The sequence below is a fragment of the Thermobia domestica genome, chromosome 12 (assembly GCF_964235325.1).
Source record: "Thermobia domestica chromosome 12, izTheDome1.hap1.1, whole genome shotgun sequence".
Classification (NCBI taxonomy): domain Eukaryota; kingdom Metazoa; phylum Arthropoda; class Insecta; order Zygentoma; family Lepismatidae; genus Thermobia; species Thermobia domestica.
The window spans coordinates 39,448,885-39,474,359 of NC_137465.1; the positions used below are offsets into that span (position 1 = coordinate 39,448,885).

Sequence of the window (25,475 nt, forward strand, 5' to 3'; positions counted from 1 at the left end):
ATAATACTGTTACATATAGATAATTTTGGAACTTGGGGGCCAAAATCAGGTAAAATCACCGTGTTTACAGGAGAAATGAGTTGGTGTTACGTAACTGTAATTACTAACATAACTAACCAAACCTAACCTAAATCATCAAAAACTCAGAAAATATAGGAAGAAAGTACGAATTTAGGTAAAATCACCATGTAAAAATTATTGCGGATATTTTATGTATTTTTTCACTTTCCTAGTTCATGTGCATATCCTCCGTCGTTGACATGCCTGCTCTCTACGGACGCAGCCCCTCGCTCCGCTCGGGACCCCCCTGCTGCGCTCCTTCCCTGACTCGGTTAATGGCATTCGTGCTTTTTTTTGTGGCCACCTAGCACAAGTTGGTTCGTAATTTATGCAATAGCTCCTCATTTAGTGGATATTCTACAAAAAAACGGAAAATGCAATGTGTGAACATTTGGTAGAACCGTCTGCTCGAGTAATGCCCAAGTATCTTAATCCAGCCTAAGCTAAACTAACCCAAACTAACTTAACCTACCTAAACCAAAAAAAGTACAGAATATATAGCAAGAAACTACAAGATTTAAGCAAAATATTGCCCCCCCCCCCCCCAGTTCCAAAAATATGCCATTACATAACACTTTACCTAGCATAGCTGAGCGAGCGAAGGGAAATAGAAGCCCCGCACGGCTCGTTTTTTTCCTACTTTTTAAGTTACACACGTTTGGCATTGCAACTATTGCAAACGGTCATTTTCCAAAGCTTCATATGTACTTACTGCCATCTCATTCCTTGCTTGCATTCATCTGCCTACCGCCTTGTCAATTAGATCCACCAAAACATACTTAATTTCCCATTTCGTAGGATTCTATATAACAAATACGATTTATTAAGTCTAAACACATTAAAATAAGTTATTTAATTAGGTAGAGCCATCTGCTAAAGTTAACCCCATATTAATAGTGAAGGTAGTTAAATGATAATGTAAGTGTTTTAAACTCAATAAATTCTATGTGCAAATTAGTATACATGGGAAAGTAAGTATATTATGGTGAAGCAATTTGCCAGGGCGGAAGGCGGTTGAATACAAGCAAGGAACGAAATGCCAGTATTTGTATGTTAAGTTTTGGAAAATGACCGTCTACAATTGCTGCAATGCCAATCGTGTTTAACTTAAAAGATAAGGAAAAAATGAGTCCTACGGAGCTTCTAATCCCCTCCGCTCACTCAGCTGTGGTTCGTAAAGCGTTTGTAAAGTAGTGAAATCTAGTGAAAATCTAGTGAAAAAATCAACAAAATCGATATGAATTTGGAGAGCCGTCTGCTAAAGTAATGAAAATTACGTTTTATATCTACAATCGAGGATAAAACTGCTTTGAATTAATACATTGCTTAAGCTTGCTTGTTTTAGCTTTCACCGATACACTACAAATTTTAACTGATGTGACTTCCCCAAGAATCGGTACGGATTATATTTAAATACAGCAAGCCTGGACATTTCACTCATTTTAGAATGCATCATGCCTATCTTCGTTCCTTCTGTTCTTCTATATTTATTCGGAGGTTGGTGGCAAAATTGAAATAGTTCAAATGAAGAATATAAATACTTATGTCCGACTTTATTTGGTAACAATTACTTATTCTAAGGTATACTTCATCAATCTTAGATTAAATGATATCACTCATTTCATCGCTTTACAATAAGTGCAAGGAAAGGTTCGATCAGGTATGGACTTTTGGGTTTAAGGTAAAAGAACGATGAATTTCGAAAAATTACTTATTAGATATTAACAATAACTCAAAATGGATTATTACGCAAAAATAAGTTGGCATATTAGTTTGAAGTTTGTAAGATAAGAAGTCGAGGGTGTAAGTTTGAGGAAAACTAGGTTTTTCGTTGCTTACATTTTAATCTTTTTATCCTCTAAAAACAGTAACTTCTGTCTCTTGATTGTGTTTAGTGGTTTTGTTTACTTTTTTTTTCTACCAGCTGAAGTCTGAATCTAAAATCTCAGAAAAATATTTGCAATCTGAACGGATGTAATAAAGAAATAATGCTATTTTTCAGGATTGGCAAAAACCGTGTTCTTTTTTTAAAAAAAAAAAACTTTTTTTCCCACTTAAACCGGAATTTTTGCTTTAAACCAGGTTTCTTTTATTTAAATAGGTTTACCTTAGATTAAAATAGAGTAACCGTTGCGCCCCCTTTTTTTAAGAGTAAAGGTAATTTGAGGCTGATGATTCGATTGAACAAGGTCGCAACCTCGAGAAATGACCTCAACCCGCTCAAACTAGAGGTCATAGGTCAACTAGTTCTGCAAACGATTTACCAGTACATCATAAATTATTCAGCAGTCTACTCCTTCAGCATTGGTTAAGCTTGAATTTTCCTTGTCGGAGGCATGATCGTCCACAAGTTGAGTGGGGGTGGGATTCGTGAAAAATACTTTTTTAACTTGTCTCTTTAATTGTGATTTTATTTTATCAAGTTTGGAGTTCCCGCCGAACTGCCTCTAGTGTCTGTCACACTAGCGGACGGTCAACAAAACTTTTCCACAGAAGCTGATCAAGTGTCTAAATTTATAACATTGGAAAGTAGATCGACGAAACAGAGATTTCTGTTAGGTTTGACTGGTTTGTTAATAATAATAATAATAATAATAATAATAATAATAATAATAATAATAATAATAATAAAGGTTTTATTTAGAAAGATAGTATGAATGGTCCAGAACTATTAGTCACTTCTGGTATTGATTAGCAAATTAAATTAAGCCTATATTTCTGACTTTGACTATATTAGATCTTCTGTACTATGTAGTCTTTTAAAATTGTCCATTGATTTAATGTGTATAACTGTAGAGTGATTCCACTTTGCAGTTCTTTCCCTTTTGGTTCTTAAGTGGCTCCTAAAATATTCACAAGTATGCAAGATCACTGCAACATATTTCTATCAGTTGACCTCCGTGGATGATGAGTCTGTGGATTTATCACCTTTGTTATCAAGGGATTCTGGTTTCGAGTTCAAATGAAGAACAATATCTCTCGAGTGCAAACTGAGTAGTGGTTCGGATCTCACTTTAAGCTGTAGGTCCCGTTCTTCATAACCCCGCTGTTATGTCCTTAACCATAGAAAGACGAAGGTTGGTCAAATTTACCCGCACTTTCTTTTTCTCTTTGCCCGAACAAATGAATTTTACAACGTTTGAAATTTTTTGTATTTTCTTCTGTAATCTAAACTTAAATTTAGTTTTATTAGAAAGCACATTATTTTGGTAGTTTTTTTTTAATAGCGCAGGTGACTAAATACATCTTTTTTAGCAACTTAGAAGTGTTAAGAGAAGTACAGTTTTACATTAAAAGGATCATTGTAAACTTATCTATTCTTTGAATGGATGACTAAATTAACATAATCTACTTTTATACATTGAGCAAACTTAATACTCTCAGGTTTAGTATAGTAACTTGTCTACACAGGCTAATGTATTTAAAGCTACTTCATGTCTACTAACCAAATGCGGTAGTAGTCTGTACTGGGACTTATATTTGTAATATTTCCTATTAAAATAAAATTTCACAAGTCTTAAAATAATTTTACAACTCACATTTATTAGTAGCAGCCATTAAATAACTTTAAAATACATTAGTAGGGTTAAAATTGGAATTTACAACCGCGAGCAAAATTGCCCCCCTTGTCTTTCACGTGACCAATTATAGTTTAGTCTTCCTAGGGTTAATGTTAAGATAGACGGATGACTAATGATAGTGAATGATTATGAAGGAATTAGTGGCATGAGAACGGGAAAACCCTCACGAATATGATATTGTCCGTCATAAACTCATGAGGCCGGAGATTGAACCAAAAATCCGTCGCACCAAAAGGCTACGTTCTACCTCTGAGCAATCAACCCTTTCCTACCGCAGTGCTGATGAATGACGTCATACTCTAATGACCTGGTCATAATTCTCCAACGTAGTGGTCTTCTACACACGTCTTCCTAATTATTTCCCACTTTTCCCCCCCAAGATTTCTGATTAAATGAACAGCGAAATCATATTAAAATAAAATCTTTGAGTTTTGTCCCACGGTTATGCGGGGCAGCCTAAAGGAGACGGTGATGATGAGAATGAATTAAATGATGGAGTGAAGAAAGTGGAGGGGAACGATAGAACCCTGAGAAAACCCACGCACACGGTGTTTGTCCACCACTAACGTACACTCATGTCCAAAATTATTGTCGCATGTCTATAAATATGTTGTTTTACGAATAAACTTTGATAACGAATTCGCCCTGTATTTCTTATAATGTTGGTATGTGCATAATCGGCAAAGACATGTATGTGGCAAATTTCATGTCAAAAGAGCAATAAATAAGAATGATAAAACGAAAATAAAACTTTCTTGTCCATTTGTTTTACTCATTCTAATTTACGTGCTTATAATTCATTCCCTATAAAATTTTCTACAAATATACATTTCTCGATTATACACATAGTATCGGTATTAAAAGTATCCTGTAAAATCATTATCAAATTATATTCTTACAAGAAGACAGTTATAGATATGCGACAATCATTTTGGACATGAGTGTACATTTTATTGTTTCAATGATTTGTGAAATAGTATATTTTCTAGTTATATTAACACCTTCAAAACAATATTTCCTAAAATTTATTGCAGATATCAGAATGGTATTTGGCCAAATGCAATCTACTTTAGCTGACCTTAGTGAAAGAGTATCTTCCGTCGAGAAGAAAGTCGACACACTTCTAAGTAATGATGTGAGTGTAAAATCAGAGTCCATAAACGAAGAATCCGAACTTCTTGGCCTTCTGCCTCTGCGAACGTTGGATGATTTTCAAACATTTGAGAGAAAGCTTGAAAATCCTAACTTCGGAAAGAAATACGTAAGTGTCCTATCAAAACTGTACAAGTTATGAAGCAGGTTTCAAATCTTTATTATATCTTTTAATTTACGTCTTTTTGGAACATCTCTTTTTTGACTAAATGTTAGCATCAACTCCATTTTGGCCAATTTAGCCATTATTATGCGCATTAGCTATGGACTATAATTTTGGCAGTAGTGAATCGTAGTCTGTACAAGCACCGGTTGCAATGTTGCAATATCAAAGGTGTGTAGGTACGCGCAAGTGTTCCCCTCCCCCCAAAAAATATTCAGGAAATATGAAGAGGAAAGTCTTTTAAGCTCTATTTATATATTATTGATTAAATTGTTTCTCTAATATTGATTTAATATATAAGCTATTTCCTTTTTTTCAAACAACCACTATCAATGTACGTTTATACACTATATACAAAACCTCTACACTCATGTTATTGAACACGAGATAAATCGAATATATAGTATGTGCTGTAAGCCAGGAAGGATGGCGTTAATCCGAAAAGAAGAAGAAAAAAAAGCAAGAAAATTGCATGCACGCAGTTAAACAAAATTATTTAATTATATAATCTATGCATTATTTTAGATTCGAAGGTCTTTCTTCGATCTTTTGGGCTTCAAATTTTCTATGACTTTATTGAAATCGGAAATGTTGCTCGCCAAGTTTCTCTGAATAGAAAGCATCGCTACCGCAAATATTTTCCGCTTTATTTTCTTTAGGGTCCAGAAACACCTCTCTCCTCCGACAATATGCATTTTGTTAGCATTTCTTTGTATAAATATACGGTACAAAAAGTCTATTTTCAGAAACCACGTATTTTTGTCTGTAAAGAAGTATGAAATCTAAGATGTTTTCCTTCGAAAATGAAAAAAAAATAGTTTAACATTCCAGCAAATTAGGCTAAAGAAGACAGATGAGTATTGGAAGTGAATGATTTGATATTAATTTATGCTCTCCGCCGGAAATCGAACACAGAATCATGTGCACGAAAGACACAGAGCTAGGAATTAGACCAGTAGTAAGGCATTTTCTTCTTCGAGACTCGATCGATCCCCCCCCCAGAATAGGTTTTTTTAAAAAATAAATCTTATCCAAAAAATTTTCACTTTTGTATTATAAATGTTAAATAAAATCTATTGACTTCGAACGACCGCCCCCCAAACTTTCAGCTTGGATTCGTCCCTGCTACCACCAGACTTATATTTGTTCTTCGCGAGTTTGTTTTGTGAATAACTTCTTTTTTCCAAGCGTCTGTATCTCCCTCACCCTATGAATTGAGTCAAACGCTGCTAAGCGGAGGAATTTGTAACTATTACAGAAGCTGACCAGTTGCGGAAGAAAGGCAACCGCAAGAAAGCTATACGGGAAGATAGGAGCGATGCAAGAATAAATCCACTTCCCCATGTTAACAGATAGGAGCTTGCTGCCATATGCTCGATATTACTGCTTCCAGTGGCAACGTTCGCTGCCACCGGAAATGTAAATCTCTCTCTTTCTTTCCGTTTTTTAATTTACTTTTTTCAGAAATGCATCAATACTGTTTTTGTGCTCGAGAGCAGAGGTTTATTTTTTACTGATACACTACATTAATACTTAAAAATAGTTTTAGTATTAAAAAACATCCGGTTGCACAACCATGCTACTTATAGTACCAGCCGCCGCTGAATTTTGGTCAACTTGCCATTCATACTTGCTAATATAGTCATTTAGGCGACAATTAAATCTTTTGCAGTCAATTTTTTTAGAACATATGAAAAGCCTAAAAAAAAAAGTAGTTTATCTTGGTATTTTTCTAATTCTTCTGTTTACAACAGCACTTACATTGTCACAGTAGATTAGATATCTTTTATCAGTCTCACCTATCCGTCACGGTAAATTGGGATTCCTGAATCTGGTTTCTCCATAGTCAGTTGTTTGATTAGTTTCTAGTGTATTTTTAGTTTGGGTTGGGTTTTTCTTGTTAAGATGCGTGCATATGTATGTATATATTTTTGTGATAGATCAATAGTGTTATCAAGACATACCCAGCATTTGAAGTTGAAAATAATTAAAGAGATTTTATTACTTCTAGTCAATGAAGGAACAAATTATATTGTGAAACTCTTTGATTTGAGGATATCAAAAGATAAATAATATTAGAACATCTTTGTAAACTAGTAGGCAAAAAGTACCAAATTTTTACTTTCTTTGTTCCTAAATTCTGTTACCTATAATTTAAGGTAAGTTGAACCATTTTTAGCTAGTTTCTGTGCGTCATTTAGCTATTTTCTGACACTACTTGTTGGCAGCACTGATTAACCCACTGTTTCTTGTTACTTTTGGAAGTGTATGTAATTTCCATATACATACACGCACACACACACACACACACACACACATATATATATATATATATATATATATATATATATATATATATATATATATATATATATATATATATAGTATTTTTTCTAATTCAAACGGACAATGGTCCTTTTAAATAACCGCAATTCCGATATAAAGCTGAAAGTTACCAAATAAATCCCAGGCAAACAGTTTTTGTTAGTCACGTAGCCCATTTGATACGGCCTTCCATGAAACTCAGAACTCCACGCCCTTTTTTTTCACACTTCACATTACGGTATTTAGAAATTAATCTAGTTTCATTCATGCTTCGTTGTTTTTTTTTTTTTTTTTTTTTTACACAGAAAAACATAACAATACGGACCCTTATATATATTGTTTTTCTTTTCGATTTCAGCATGCATTACATCTAAATAATTTCCTTTTTTTCAGGTAAAAGTATTACTGTCAATTGGTGGTAAGGATTTAAAAGGTTTCGCTCACACAAGTGCGACAAGGAACTTTGTGCGACAAGCTCGCAATGGAATTCTCCTACTCTGGCAGGAAACCAAGGATCATGAAGCAAAAAAGCACACCTTTGGGTCCACCCAAATGTGCAAAAAGATCCACAGTAAGTTGATTTGAAAAGTTGTACTGAAAAATTTAACTTCATTTATTTATTTATGCTAGTAACCATACAAAATTCCAGTTTGCTAATTACTAAGTCTTACTTCTCTCGTACTGGACGTGTGTTCTCATATTAGTATGTCCCAAGCAATCAGAAGTAATTCTTCATGAATAAAGTATGCTTTGAGTATTTTAGGATGCTTTTACTGTCAAGTAGTATATGTAAATGTGTTCACCCTTACTGGGTGAATATAAAATCTGTGTAGAATATATAGGAAATTCAATAACTAATGTTGTAAACTCTATGTTGTAAACAAAGCTTTACTGGCAATGTACACATTTAAACAAATCTTTGCTTGAAAAAGCATTCAAAAACAATTTGTAAGGTGTACGGAAAACCTAAAACCAAATAAAATTCCAAGGTAGGAATGATTCCAGGGCTAAATGAAGTCAATAGTGTCAACGAATTTAAATTGAAGTACAATGTAGGAATCACTATGTGAAGTATAATTTTGCACCAGACTTTTCGTGTATACCTGTAAATTTGATACTGTCTACCAAACGAATGTAACTTTGAAAGAATATAACTTTGTTGGGTTGGCAACACTGTTAGTCTGGTAGTATTACATAGTATGCCAAACTGTGTCCCCTGTCGATATTTTAAAGGTGCAAAATTTCAGAGCTCTTTGTCTAACACTAGAACGCAGATAAAACACTAGAAGAATATAGCTTTCGAAGTTACCATAATTCCAGTATAAAAAGAGAAAAGTTGCAGGCTTTCAAGACGGCGAATAGTCAAACTTCCGTCTTTCTGTCGTCTTCGTCTTTCAATTTTTCGCGACAACGAAGTTAGCCAAAACTTTTTGTGTGTGTGTGTGTGTGTGTGTGTGTGTGTTATTTAAGGTGACTTGAAACGTTGACTCAAAACCATATCACCACTAAGGGCACCGGAAGAAAGTCTTGTTACACTTGTATAGAAAAATGTAACTTTTCCATTATATAATATACCAAAAGTGTGGCGAAAGGTAACTTTCTATAGTACCCTTACATAAAAATCACAAAATAGGGGCCTAGCTTAGGTGACTTGAAAAATAATATAGGAATTAGTTTCAGCTCTAGGTATCCGCGTTTACAAACCATACCATAATTCCGTAAAGCTATTTAAGAGGGAAATTGATTTCAAATGACTTTTTTTTTTAAGAATAAAAATCGCTAGTATTTGCTTGAAATTCTATCTTTCTTTTCAGCTGCTGTTCGTAAGATGTACACCGACGCAACAGAAGAAACGGTGAAGGAAGTATTGGGTCTTTGGCTGCAGCAGGCGAAACCTAGACTACTGCGTAGGTAAGTATAGTTTTACCTATTTTCCTTACAATCACGAGAGAGATCGGAAAGTTCTTACCATCACTAAATAAGCTAGGGATCTGCAACTTAGTGAAATGAGATAAAATGTTTACCTTGTATGTACTTATTATTTTATTATCCCTTATAATTTAGCAACTTGCCTGTTACTTTCCTCGGAGGGTGGAAATTTTAACTAAAATCGTGATTCATTACTGTTTACATTTTTATTTTCTTGTCTTCTGGAAGAAAGTACCTCTGTTAGTTTAATTTTATTTTTTGATTACTCCTATCTGCTGATGATTTTTTTTAAGACTAACGTTTATTCCTTGATTAATTTTGGTGTTGATTACTTCTTTTCTATACTGAAGGAAATTTCATTTTTTGAAAACTGCGATGTCACAGTAATAGAGAGATAGACACTTTCTGTTATGTTTGCCTTCTAAAAACATTTCCTACCTGCTGCATGAAAAACAGAAAGCAACTAACCTCTTTTTGTCTTGACTAATTTTAGTGTTATTTTACATCTTTTCTATCTACTGAACGAACTCATCTCTTGAGAGAAAAACTACAATACCACCCTCTTTCTTGATTGATTAGAGTTAATTACTTTTTTTCTATACTAAATGAAACCATCTTACATTCTGGAAAACTCTGCAATGCCATTGTAATAGAGAAATATGCAATTGCAGAATCTTTCAGACGATAAAATTATTTCGTTTAGTATAGAAACAAGCAATAAAGCACTATAATTAATTAAGATACAGAATGGTATTATAGTTTTTTTTCTTCTCAAAAGATGAGGTTTCATTCAGGAGATAGAAAAGAAGTAAAATAACATTAAAACTAATCAAGAAACAGTTTTTTTTCCTAGAAGATAAAGACTTCAGCAGTTAGAAAATTTTGTTAAAAGACAAAATAATCGTAAATGCACATTTCTCTCTTACAAAGACATTCCCGAGTTTCCCGGAAGATAAGACTTCATTCAGTATGAAAAAGAAGTAGTCAACACCAAAATTGAACAAGAAACAAAGGTTAATGTTTTATCCACAAGATAAAGACTTCATTCAGCAGTGGCAGTACTAAAAAATAAATTTAAAAAAAAGTCAGAGTAGTTTTTTCCCCAAAGACAAAAAGATTTCAATAGGATGGAGCACGCCAAAGTATGAGTATGCGTAAACACTCAACAACAAATTACCAGGAAAATAAATAGGGAGACATAGGTCTTAAAATGCATTCAGAATTTGACTGGATTGAAGTAAATGAAGTGATTTGCCTGCTTTGTGCCATGTACACTGAGAAATGTTTCTGCTTTCAAAGATGGGATATAAAGAACTAGGTCGATAGGTCGCAGGAGTATTTATTACTTCTCTATAATGAATTGTGAAACGACGCTAATGATTCCGACACGACGTTCCATGAATATGGGTCAAATAAACTTAGTGTTACAGTTACGGTAATGAGTCATCCCTTCTTCATTTGATATGTATGATGAAGGCAATATGCATGTCTTCCTATCAGTGATTCTTGTGTTTTGAAAGAATGAAACGTTGCAAAAATGTATTACTCCGCTGTAAGGCTCAGGATTGAAATCCGTTTGTTTTACTGTCACAAATAAATCCAGAGAATTGTTGCAAGCACCTCCTTACGTATTAGTCACCAGTAACTTTTTTTTTTTATATTTTTAAAGAAAAATATTTAATTGAACCTCTTAGGTATGTTCCAAACTCGTTGCAAAATGGTACGAAGTTGTCCGTGTACACGGTACCTATTTTAGTAAATTCTTACGCTTTTCCTGTAAATTGCGAACTACACTTTCCCATGCGTTCTGTTGTACATTACGCAGGATAACGCCTTGTAGGTCATCATCTATCATTTGTGTTGCTCCGTGAAGAATACAAGGTATATAGGTTCACACACTTATGGCCTATCTTTCCTGTGAATCGTGAGATCAGATTGCATTTCATACAAGGCATGGAGAGAAAATTAAAGAAATAAGTCAATATTTGTTCTTCCATCCCTCAGTGATTTCTTATATCAATGATCACTTCGTTTGTTTTTCTTAACGTCGTACTTATACAACAGTACCGAGTGAGTCAATATGACATTTTCTGGATTTATCTCAATTGATGCTCTCACAGAACAATGCACGTTTTCAGCTAGGAAAAAACTTCTACTGAAAATTTACTGGCACTAGAACATTGAAATAGGTAAAGTGAATAAATACCATGCAGTGGTACCAGTGATGAAACGGGTCACATACTTCGTGACTCGTGATCACGAAGTAGTCAGATCCCTGACCCTGTATGACCCAGACATATCCGTGCGATCCCGAGACGACTAAATATCAGACTATGGGAGAGTACGTTGTAATTTTAACAAACGCGATTCTTTCCTTTCAAGTGTTTCTTATGAGTGATTGTCAAAATTTAACCGAATAAGGCTGTAAAACGTAAAATGTAGAATATAAGGGATTCCGCTGAACCGAAATAGTGTTTGCGTAATGTTTGTGTATAGTAATGTTTAAAATTACTTTATTAATTTTCAGTATGGGAAGATGAATTATATTGTATTTGACAGTCAAGACACTTTGAATAAGAAGTGTCACACTGCAAATCTAACATCTGAATAGGTGAGCTCGATTAGGGAATATTAATTCACTATAAAAATTCTACCGTAATGCTATAGAGATCATATTTGGAGTGCTTCCAAGCCATGGATCACCAGATCTGAGAAACGAGTGCCAGACTCTGTTGCCTTGTGTGGCACTCACTTCAAAGAATAATAATGTAGTTTAATGAAAGCGTATTTATAAGGTAAACAATATGAATGTTTTCTTTTAACTGTGCAATCAATTACATGTTTTTCAGTACGTATTTATGATCGTTATTTTGCAGAGAACGAAGAAATTCAAAACCTGTAGTGGAAGGTGACACCGTTGAAGTTGAGGAACCCAGTTAAGGAAATAAGTTAGAAATAATACAAAAAATGTAAATAAGTTCAATAAATAACATTGTAATACAAGATGATTGTTTTCATGAAACCTTATATCAGTTATTGCGTAGAATGTAGGGATAATTTATTTCAATTATGTAGCAGCAGGATGCGAAATAATAACAGTTATGATCGAGGAGAGAGAGTAGATAAATAAGTAAAAAAAATGCACTGGAAAGTTTTGAAATGAAGATTTCATATATTGAACATCCAAAATTATTGAACTATGTAAGGTTAGGGATAATGCTTAACCACTAGGTTGTCCACTAACTGCACAGATTTACTGTAAATAGTTTGTATACTTCTGACAGTGTCAGTGTCACCATATCTCGCCAGTAAATTATTGAGGATGAATTTTCTTCCAAAATTTTGAAGTGTTGGAATGGCCATCCTCAGTATTTCGCACCCTGTGTAGCAGTGGTTCTAGGATTTAATTTATATTTCTTTCCTGAAATCTGATAATTTAAAAGATTGCTTAGCCCTTGACGTTTGTCTAGTGGTGTACGTCTTTGCTGCGCCTAGGGTCGTGGTTGATTCTCAGTGGAAGACCTTACAAACACTGAACGCATTACTGCGGATTCTACAGGTCAGTGTCTCATATAAAGCTTCGTGCTGAAACGGGACGCTCAACTTCAACATCAAACTGTGTTTAATGGTAAACTAATTGGATGCTGATCTGCCAGGTCGCATAGTATATTCACCAAGGAACTCAGGAAAAATGTTGCTTTCTATATTGAGATAAGATACTAATCTCAATAGACTGGAGTATGGGGTATATATTCAACACCAATGTTGTGTGAGACATGGATTTATAATTTAACATGATATCTCAATGATGTTACTTAACAGAAATAAACCTCGTGCTGCAAAGACGCATAATGGACGAAGGAAAGAAGCATAATACAGATTGTGAAAGTATACATATTTTGCTTTCATTTTGACCGAACACAGCTATTCTTTTTCAGAACATTGCTTATGTAGGTTTAATAGTTCTTTCGTCCTCACCTTTACGTTTATTTTTGCAGAATTGTTGTCTATATGAGCTTGATTTCATTTTGTATAAGGTTTGAAGTGAGGTCCAGTAGTGTCAATCTTGATACAGATTTATTTCTGCACGTGAGAAAATGATTCATCTGGTTGGCGTCATGTATAATGTTTGATGTGAAGGTTAGTATAATGTTCAGTGTGTAAGTTACATAAATGATGGTGTGTGTTCTTTTGCCATCTGAGGGTGTTTGGATATTGCCACCACTTTATTGGCATTCTTTTAAAAATATTGCAGAAACCATAGCCTACTACTATGTTTACTATTAATAGTAAGTATGGTATGGTTTCCCCTATATATATTTAAAAGAATACCAATAAAGTGATGGCAATATCCAAACACCCTCAGATGGCAAAAGAATACACACCATCATTTATGTAACTTACACATTGAACATTATACTAACCTACACATCAAACATTATACATGTCGCCAAGCAGATGAATCATTTTCTCACGTGCAGAAATAAATTTGTATCAAGCTTTACTGAGAAGCTTGCAATAAACGAGACATATTAAGCATGTGCTAAACTTGAAGTGAACAGCTTGAAATAAGCTTGAGGTGACAAGCCTGTAGCAAGCATTATGTACCAGGTTTGAAATAGACTTGAGATAACAAGCCTGTAGCAAGCATTATGTCCCAAGTTTGAAATAGACTTGAGGTAACAAGCCTGGAGCAAGCATTACGTACCAAGTTTAAAATAAACTTGAGGTAACCAGCCTATAGCATGCTTTATGTAACAAGTTTGCAATAAGCTTGAAACAATCTTGCAGTACAAGCCTACAATATGCTTGTCGCCTGTCAACTTCGTCGCTTGAATCAGCCTTGATATACGCTTACAGACTTGTCGTAACAAGCTTGGGACAAGCTTATATCCTTGTCACGACAAGCTTATATCATGCTTGTGGCAAGCTGTTTCTGCTATCTGGGCAACCACTAATCACTGATCGTTTGGCCACCACAAGGCCACTATTTTGAAAGTAACCGAAGATGGCGATGTTCTTGATTTCGGTAAAAATGACTAAAACTGTGATATGTTGTAGATATTGTGATTCTGAGAAAATGTCCTAATGGGTACAACCAATAATTACTGACCGTTAGGCCACTTTTTTGAAAGTAACGGAACATGGTGATGTTCTGGATTTCGGTAAAAATAACTGAAACTGATATGTTGTAGATGTGGTGATTCTAAGAAAAAGTCTTAATAGGCACAACCATTAATCATTGACCTTTGGCCACTACAGGGCGACTTTTTTGAATGTAACGGAACATGGTGATGTCCTGGACTTCGGTAAAAATGACTGAAACTGTGATATGTTGTAGATGTGGTGATTCTAAGAAAACGTCTTAATAGGCACAACCATTAGTCACTGACCTTTGGCCACAACCAGGCCACTTTCTTGAAAGTAACCGAAAATATTGATGGCCTGTATTTCGGTAAAATTGACTGAAATTGTGATATGTTGTAACCATTGTGATTGTGAGAAAAAGTCTTAATGGGCACAGCCAGGCACGTAGCCAAGGGGGGGGTCCGGGGGGTCCGGACCCCCCCCTTCGAGACCAGAAATGAAAAAAATTAAGAAAGGATGAAACAAAATAAAATGAAAAAAAGAAGGATCAACGTTAAAAATAAAAACAAAAAACTACAGGAAGCTTTTGGTTACTTTTTCCTATTAGGAGATTTGTATTACTTGCAATATATGGTGGTGAGGTGAGCGAGATATCCTGGAAGAGTCAGGGAATTTGAAATTTCTAGAAAACTTACGGAATTCTCATAATTTCTGCTACTAGTCTGGGAGATTTCAAGCTTCCGAAAGCATAGTGCCGTTGTGTAACAGCGTGGACATTTTTTTATCATAATATTTTGTTGTCGCTTCTCTGCAGTATCAAATGTTATTTCAAAAACAATTTTCTATTCCTCCTTTAACCTGTGATTTGGAACAGACAGTAGTTGACGGAATAATAAAAACAAAAATTTAATGAGGAAATAAAGTTCTGTTAACACTTGATTCAACAGAGAAAGGAATGCAGTTATTGAAAAATATTTTACAAGACATTATTGAGTATGTACTTTTTATAATAGTGAATATGTACTTTTTATACAGGGTGTTTCAAAACAATACCGACAATGTTTGGGAGGTGATTCCTGACACCAAGATAAGACAAAAAAGTATAGACCTATCTGGGTGCACGAATGCTTCCTTTTGAACTTATAGGCTGCGAAAACATGAAAGAATTAACTTTAAAGATCCATAGCCTCAAAATTATAGGACCTATTGAGGTCGGGTCAAGATTTCACTTAGGAACTGTTATGTGCCCTATCCAAAACTTCATGTTCCAGAATCCTGAGGTACTTCCACAACCATTTTTATAAAGGGGGTATGGTTACGGGCATATAATTTGAAGTAGTCACCAACTAACTCTATAAAAATTGTTGCGGAGGTACCGCAGGATTCTGAAACATGGAAATTTGCATAGGGCACATAGGTCCCATACTTTTGGAGCTATGGGCCTTTAAAGTTCAGTTTTTCATATTTTCGGGAACCTATAACTCCGAAAGAAAGCCTTTGTGCACCCAGGTTGGTCTATACTTTTTGTCTCATCTTGATATCAGGAATCACCTCCCAAACGTTGTTGGTATTGTTTTGAAACACCCTGTAATAGTTGAGGTCATAATAAAAGGAAAATTCTTATATTTGGATAAAGAGAGGAAGGACGTAAATATTGTAAAATATTTTTAAATACGTATTTTTATTATTTTACTCGAGATTTCTTCATAGTTTATTAAAATACTTACTAACATATTCTCATTTTATTCTTCTAACAAAGCAATATATGTTGCCAGTGAAGTAATTAGATTGATCGAGCTCCTATGCCTTCAGTATTTCATGTTACCCCCCCCCCTCATTACGAAATCCAGGCTAAACGAACCAATATATGTTTCAATAAAATAGTTTAGAATGATCGAGCCTCTGGTTTGATGACCATAGTATCTCATGTCTCGGACCCCCCCCCCTTCACGAAATCCTGGCTACGTGCCTGGCACAGCCAATAATCACTGGCCGTTTGGACACTACGAGGGCACTTTTTTGAAAGTAACGGAACATGCTGATGTTTTGGATTTCGGTAAAAATGACTGAAACTGTGATATGTTGTAGATGTGGTGATTCTGAGAAAATGTCCTAATGGGCACAACCAATAATTACTGAGCGTTTGGCCACTACAGGGCCATGGTGATGTTCTGGATTTCGGTAAAAATGACTGAAACTGTGATATGTTGTAGATCTTCTGATTCCGAGAAAAGGTCTGAATGGGCACACCCACTAATCACTGACCCTTTGGCAACAACAAGGCCACTTTCTTGAAAGTAACCAAAGATGGTGATGTTCTGGATTTCGGTAAAAATTACTGAAACTCTGATAAGTTGTAGATCTTGTAATTCTGAGAAAATGTCCTAATGGGCATAACCAATAAATACTGAGCGTTTGGCCATTAGCGGGCCACTTTCTTGAATGTAACGGAACATGGTGATGTTCTTGATTTCGATAAAAATGACTGAAACTGTGATATATTGTGATTCTGAGAAAATGTCCTAATGGGCATAACCAATAAATACTGAGCGTTTGGCCATTAGCGGGCCACTTTCTTGAATGTAACGGAACATGGTGATGTTCTTGATTTCGATAAAAATGACTGAAACTGTGATATATTGTAGATATTGTGATTCTGAGAAAATGTCCCAATGGGCACAACCAATAAATACTGAGCGTTTGGCCATTACAGGGCCACGTTTTTTAAAGTAACGGAACATGGTGATGTTCTGGATTTAGGTAAAAATGACTGAAACTTTGATATGTTATAGATCTTGTGATTCCACGAAAAGGTCTCCATGGGCACACAAACTAATCACTGACCTTTGGCCACAACCAGGCCACTTTCTTGAAAGTAACCGAAGATGGTGATGTTCTGGAGTTCGGTAAAAATGACTGAAACTGTGATATGTTGTAGATATTGTGATTCTGAGAAAAGGACACAACCACTAATCACTGACCGTTTGGCCACTACAAGGCCACTTTTTGGAAAGTAATCCAAAATATTGATTTTCTCGATTTCATTAAAAATGACTGAAACTGTGATATGTTGTAGATATTGTGATTCTGAGAAAAGGTCCTAATGGGCACAACCAATAATTACTGACCATTTGGCCACTACCGGGCCACTTTCTTGAAATAACGGAACATAGTGGTGTTCTGGATTTCGATAGAAATGACTGAAACTGTGATATGTTGTAGATCTTGTGATTCCGAGAAAAGGTCTCAATGGTCACACACACTACTCAGTTTCCGTTTGGCCATTACAGGCCACTATCTTGAAAGTAACCGAAAATGTTGATGTCCTGGATTTCGGTAAAAATGACTGAAACTGTGATACGTTGTAGATATTGTTATTCTGAGAAAAAGTCTTAATGGGTACAGCCAATAATCACTGGCCGTTTGGACACTACGAGACCGCATTTTTGAAAGTAAGCTAAAATGGTGATGTTCTGGAATTAGGTAAAATGACTAAAACTGTGATATGTTGTAGATATTGTGATTATGAGAAAATGTCCTAATGGGAACAACCAAAAAAATACTGACCGTTTAGCCACAACCAGGCCAATTGAAAGTTACCAAAGATGGTGACATTCTAGATTTCGGAAAAAATGACTGAAACTGTGATATGTTGTAGATATTGTGATTCTGAGAAAAGGATTTAATAGGCACAACCACTACTCACTGACCGTTTCGCCACTACAGGGCCAAATTCGGAAAGTAATCGAAAATGTTGATTTTCTGGATTTCGGTAGAAACGACTGAAACTGTGATATGTTGTAGATATTGTGATCCTGAAAGAAGGATTTAATAGGCACAACCACTAATCACTGATCGTTTCGATACTACAGGGCCACTTTTTTTGAAAGTAACGGAACATGGTGATGTTCTGGATTTCTTTAAAAAATAACTGAAACTGTGATATGTTGTAGATCTTGAGATTCCGAGAAAAGGTCTCAATGGGCACACCCACTAATCACTGACCGTTTGGCCACAACCAGGCTACTTTCTTGAAAGTAAGCGAAGATGGTGATGTTCTGGATTTCGGTAAAAATGACTGAAACTGTGATATGTTGTAGATCTTATAATTCTAAGAAAATGGTACAACACCTAATATGTAACCGTTTGGCCACTACAGGGCCACTTTTTGGATAGCAATCGAAAATGTTGATGTTCTGAATTTCGTTAAAAATGACTGGAACTGTGATATGTTGTAGATCTTGTGATTCTGAGAAAAGGTCTGAATGGGCATACCCACTAATCACTGACAGTTTGGCAATTACAGGGCCACTTTTTTAAAGTAAGGGAACATGGTGATGTTCTGGATTTAGGTACAAATGACTGAAAAGTGATATGTTTTAGATCTTGTAAGGTCTCCATGGGCACACAAACTAATCACTGACCTTTGGCCACAACCAGGCCACTTTCTTGAAAGTAATCGAAGATGATGTTCTGGATTTCGAAAAAATAAAACTGTGATATGTTGTAGATCTTGTGATTCTAAAAAAAGGGCACAGCCACTAATCACTCAACGTTTGGCCACTACAGGGCCACTTTCTGGAAAGTAATCGAATATGTTGATTTTCTGGATTTCGCTAAAAATGACTGAAACTGTGATATGTTGTAGATATTGTGATTCTGAGAAAATGTCCTAATGGGCACAACTAATAATTACTGACCGTTTGGCCACTACCGGGCCACTTTCTTGAAATAACGGAACATGGCGATGTTCTGGATTTCGACAGAAGTGACTGAAACTGTGATATGTTGTAAATCTTGTGATTCCGAGAAAAGGTCTTAATGGGCACACACACTAATCAATTTCCGTTTGGCCATTACAGGCCACTTTCTTGAAAGTAACCGAAAATGTTGATGACCTGGATTTCAGTAAAAATGACTGAAACTGTGATATGTTGTAGATATTGTGATTCTGAGAGAAAGTCTTAATGTGCACAGCCAATAATCACTGGCCGTTTGGACACTACGAGATGACTTTTTTGAAAGTAAGCTAAAATGGTGATGTTCTGCATTTAGGTAAAAATGACAAAGTGTGATATGTTGTAGATATTGTGATTCTGAGAAAATGTCCTAATGGGTACAACCAATAATTACTGACCGTTTGGCCACAACCAGGCCACTTGAAAGTAACCAAAGATGGTGATATTCTGGATTTCGGTAAAAATGACTGAAACTGTGATATTTTGTAGATATTGTGATTCTGAGAAAAGGATTTAATAGGCACAACCACTACTCACTGACCGTTTCGCCACTACAGGGCCAATTTTGGAAAGTAATCGAAAATGTTGATGTTCTGGATTTCGGTAAAAATGACTGAAATAATGGAGTGTCAGTGGGTCAATTGGATTAAGATTTTTAAGTGGGTTTGTGGGTCAACAGGATATGACTCACTGCGACACACAACCCACCGTGACCCATTTTGACCAAACATCCGTTCTGACCCATGCTGACCCACCGAACTACTGTGACTCACCAACCCACTCTGCTCAGTGCATTGTAGACAGCTTCTTCTGAGCACTGGTGAATTTGTCTACGTTTTACTTTCAAGGCCTTCTTTTTTCTTCTTTTTCATTTGTTTCTATTGAAGAAAGAACTTCAGGCACTCTTGCAGAACTTTAGGAAATTGATCATATTTGTAATTGTAATAATAGCAATAGGACTTACTTCTTGACTTTTCAAACACAGCCTAAGAGTTTTTAGAGGAGCTAACTACTTGTTTTATTTTGAATCACCTATAATGTATGAATTATTATATAAAAAATTAATATAACTATGTATGTGTGATCATCAACATCAAAGTCAACTGAAATTACATTTGGCATATACATAGTTAGGCCCTAATCTCAATATCATTTTTTAAAACTCCCTTTTGTTGGGGGGGGGGCATTTTCTATATATAGGATTGATTTCTAAAAAATATCGAAAACGATCGATATTAGTAGACTGCCTAATATTGATATTAGACAGTCCTTGATATGAACCACCGTGACTGCCATGATATAAATTTAACTTCAACTGCTTCTTCAATGTTCTTCTTCTTTTTAGTTTTTACTTTCTATGACTAGAGTCCAGGGTGAAAAAAAATATGCTGTTCAGAAAATGCTGTTTACAATGCAGTGAGCAGAGTAAGTCATGGTGGGTGATGGGTCGCAGTGGGTCACGGTGAGTGGTGGGTCACATGCTGTTGACCCACGTCCCACTCAGAAAACTCGACCCACCGAGCCACTGACTCACTCACCCACTCCAACTCTGGTTAACGTTTCGGCGTCTGGAGTAAACAAGTTCTGCCAGGGGAACTTTTTTCTTTCAAAATATATTTTTATATGTTCATATTTATTATTAATAATAATTACTTTCTTGTATTTTTTCCTACATTATCTTAGATTAGTGACCGCGGTTTAGGATAGATTATGTTAAGTCAAATACGGTTATGTATGTTTACATTTTCGTTTCTTTCTTTCAAAATGCACTCCTATCTGTTCACGTAGTCCAAACGTAGGCATACACCTCTGTATTGATCAACTATAACATTCTAGTGTATGAGTTTATTTGCTTCGGTTCTTCTGAGCTTAAGATGTAAGTAAAACATATTAAGAACAAATAATAAAGAAACTAAGTCTACCTGATGGATAAAAATAAGAAATTATATAAAATGCAATGAGCTGATCAGTACGGCACTGTATACGTACTTTTGGGACACCCTGTATATTATTAATAATTTATTTCTTGAATTTAATAATAATTAGCTGAATATAACCACTTTTCGCATGGGTCAGATAAAATATCTATGTAAACAAACTGAACAACGAAACGAAAATATATCGGTAATTTTCTACTACTTTTACATATCGCGGGAAACGCCCCTTGAGACCCCCTGGTTCAAAATTTGAAAAGAACGCCTCTGGCTCCCAAGCGATGGGAGCTGTATTTAGAATTCAACGCCTCTGGAAGAATCACCATTCATCTCAGCGACATTGAAAACTAAGGATTTGATACTAATATAGGTCATTTTGGATTATTTTTACGTGTTTCTGTACATCTCCCTCTTCCCGGTGACCCCGGCCCGCACGCAATGGTAGCTGATTTTGAAAGTCATCGCTAATTGAAGTGTCACCATTGATCTCAGTGACGGTGAAAACTATGAATTCGACACAAATATCGGCAATTTTCTAATATTATTACATGTCTCGGTAAACGTCCCCCTCCTCTGAGACCCCTGGTTCGTTTTTTTTTAAAAAATAAAAACCACTTGGTCCTGGTCTGGGGCCTGGACAAAAGTATCCGTTATTAAAATTTAGTAACTTTTTGTCAACTCGTCTGATCCCCAGGCCGCATACAGACAGACACACAAGCAAAGTCGAACATATAGAACAAACAGCGTTCTTTCGCATAGAATGTTGTTGCTTCCACCCAGCCTAAGTGCCGGAGGGCTTCTTTTATACGTAAACACGTCTATTGAATCTGACTCTTCTATCGAAGTAATGGGTCGCGTGTAGTGCTAGTATTAGCTATTTTGTTGTTATTGACCTTGAAGAACTAACAAATGGTTTCACATCAAGTCACAAGTCGCTTTGGTCCGTGAAGTTGATATACAGTAGAAATGACCTATGCATTACTTACCCGTTATGAAATAGAAATATTATGTTGGTTTTATCTGAACACCCACAAATCTGTTATAGCAAGAGGCCTTTCCACAACTACTTCCAATCTAGATTAAATTTCATGGCTAACTTTTTGAATCATACAGAAGAGTATCATTGATATGTTAGTGTTAATAATATTTATGGAACCAAAGACAGGTTTTAAACTACCAAACTGTGCTGTGCATAAAGTCGGAAATCTTATAGAGTGGTTTCATCCGTGTGTCTGTTGACAGATACCAAAGCAAAGACAGAAAGTGATATAGAGACAGGGGCGGATCCAAGGGGGGCGATCGGGGCGATGCGCCCCAGAAGAGGAAACTGTCTTATTTTTTATATATAAATAAAATCCATCCCAGAGTTTGGAACCCTTAAAAGTAGCATTATGACAACCCACCGCCCCCCCCCCAGAAGTCGGTCCTGGATCCGCCCCTGTATAGAGAAATGGTTTTCTGCTATTGATTCTTCATCCAATGAATAGAATAGGTTCCATCTCATCCGTTAACTTTATGTTGAACCCAGAAGTGGTTGAAATTAGCAATTTCCGGTTCTAACATTTAACCCATAGATGAAAACGGTAACATACATGAAAACTTTTTTTTTTTTTTTTTGTAAACGATTGTGCGTGTATAGGCAACATATCATGGTCATTCACAATCTCTACTAAAATTGAAAATGGTTTAAATTTATTATTACTTCTGGTTTCAACAACAGTTTCAACTTTCATCGTCATAGCATAAAACGGTAACATAGCGAGAACTGATTTTTGAAAACGAGTTACCATCTAGAGTCAACATCATGGGTACACAAAATATTCTACCGAAATTATAAATGGTTGAAATTTACTATTACTTCCGGTTTGAATTTCCAATTTGCGCCTAATAGAAATAGTAAATGCTTCAAGATGTGGTCTTTTGCAATTAATTCAATATCCAAAGAATATATTTTATTTCCTCCGTTAACCTTCTACTCAAACCGGAATTGCTTCAAATTAGCCATTTCCGATTTCAACGTTTGTCGATATATAAAGAAAATGATAACGGATAGTGAGAAGTGGTTTCTGCAAACGATTTAGAGTCTAAAGACAAATATCTACAATACTAAATTCGGCTGTAGTTAGAATTTACTATTACTTCTGGTTTCAATAACTGTTTCAACGTTTATCGCTATAGAATGAAAACGGCAGCAGATAGCTAGAAACAGTTTTAAGCAAACGATTCAGCCTCTCAACAAACATATCGTTACTATCCATATAACTCTACTAAAACTGGAAATTGTTCAAATTTATTAGTACCTCCTGTTCCAATACTGATTTCCGTAGAGCAAAAATGGTAAAAGATATTAAAAAGTGGCTTTTTGCAATCGATTCATCGTCTCAAGAATAGCCTCCTCCATTTCCGTGGCAGCTTTGATCAAAGCAGAATTTGTTAAAATTAGCCATATTCTGTTTGAACGTTCCTCGCCATAGAGCAAAAACAGTAACAGATAGAACATTTTTGTCCAAACGATTTACCGTCTCTAGGCAACATACCATAATTATTGTCAACACCCTACCGGAATAGGAAGTGGTTCAAATTAACTATTACTTCCTATCTCAATTCTTTTCTCCATAGATCAAAACAATAGGAGATATCAGGATACGGCTTTTTTTTTTTACGATCAACAGGAAGTGGTTCCAATTAACTATCATTTCCTATTTCAATTCTTGTTTCCAGGAATCAAAACAATAGGAGATATCAAGATACGGCTTTTTAAAATATATCAGAGTCGTAAGGAAATGTTCCTCCAAGAATTCAGCATCCCAAGAATACTTTCCACCAATTCCTATTCAAAAAGAAGTAGCTGAAGTTAGCCAAGCTCGGTTTCAACGTGTATTGCTACATTTTTAATCTATGACGAAGAGTTTCAACTTTTTGCATATATTAGAGGAGTTACCAGTACCAATACCAAACTAAAAGAAGTGAGTATCGTTTCACAGTATGAAACGAAGATTTCCAAACAATATGAATTCAATAGTGAAACTTGAAGTAGTGTTATCATCTGTCACAAAAGAAAATGTACGTTTTTCGCGGGATAGTATGTTTCTATCACCTTTCGATTTAATTAAATGTTTTAAAGGACCAATCCCTAACCATAAATCGATAAACGTATTACCTCTCGTTTTGCAGCTCAGACAAGATACGATAGAAATATCGTAAACCTTAATAGAAAGACAAAACAGCTACGTTCTTTTACAAGCTTGAAACTTACGAATATTAGCAGTATATATTTACAGAGTAGGGAGTTTCTGCTACGTTATTCCATAGTTCATTGGATCCGTACAGAACTACCACCCAGATGCTATGTGAGCTTTGTGGTGGACAAATACCGTGTGCGTGGGAGTTTCCGGGGTGGTCCCGCTTCCTCCCACTGTTTTCATTCCACCAATTCATCCCATCATCATCCATATAGCCTGAGCCGTAGTTACCTAAAGAACGTATGACAAAGTCAAGTACTTGACCTACTAAGTAGAAATTGGTACGCTACCTATAGACCAGGGAGGCCAAAACTTTGAACTGGCGTGCTCATAAGATCAGTGCAATTTGTAGTTATGTTCAATTAGCAAGCCAAATACCAAATGATGTTACATGTTCCTGTATTCTTTATATCATAGTATGATACTACAAATATAACAAAATATTATGATAAAATAAATCACCAAGACGCCAGGGCGGATTAGGTGTTCCTGGAACGATGGCTCAGTGATTGAGCATTTACCACTGGTGGATGGGGTCCCTGGTTCGATCCCAGGTCTCGCCAAATGAAATTTGTGGTGGACAAACACCGTGTGTGGGGGTTCTCAACGTTCTCCCGTTTCCTCCCACTTTATCAATTCCACCATTTCATTTCATTTATTCCACCATCATCATCGTCTCCTTTAGCCTAGCCGGCATAACTGTGGGACGTAAAACTCAAAGATTTCATTTGCATTGTTTTGTTTTCGTATTACTAGTAATAGCAGTAGTGGTATTCGCTGTCGTATTAGTATAGTAATAAGTAGTAGCAGTAGTTGTAATAGTAACAGTAGTAGCAGTGGCGGCAATAGTGGAATTAGCACTAGCATTCGTAATCGTAATAATAGTATTAGCAGTAGTAGTTGTAGTATTAGTATCGCATACGGTGTAGAAGTTTTACATATCTTCTCTGTTACTTGTAATGCATTAATGAGTGTAGTATAAGACTTTTACGTCCATGTGCTGTATTATTGTATAATAAACATGGCTGGACAGAGCAAGCACAAATAACAAATAGACTGACAGTATAGGGATATAGAAAACAAACCTTGGGTAACTTTTCACACGATTTTCCTATTTGAGAAGAACAAATAGACAGTGCAATATTATGACGACATATTTCTCATTTTCCATTATATATTGAAGGATTGACTTGATTTATCAACTTGGTTGTTCTCAGGCCGGTTACGCCCGGCCCGTTTAGAGCCCGGCTCCTTTGTGCCCG

The 25,475-nt window shown here is 35.7% G+C and overlaps 1 long non-coding RNA gene across 1 annotated transcript; it reads left to right on the forward strand.

Annotated features, from left to right (window-relative positions):
- Positions 1-7,745: 7,745 nt before the first annotated feature.
- LOC145665695 (uncharacterized) lies at positions 7,746-12,194 on the forward strand. The gene is made up of 3 exons (XR_014127600.1): positions 7,746-7,852; positions 9,096-9,192; positions 12,087-12,194. It is a non-coding gene; the product is annotated as an uncharacterized LOC145665695 (long non-coding RNA).
- The last annotated feature ends 13,281 nt before the right edge of the window (positions 12,195-25,475 follow it).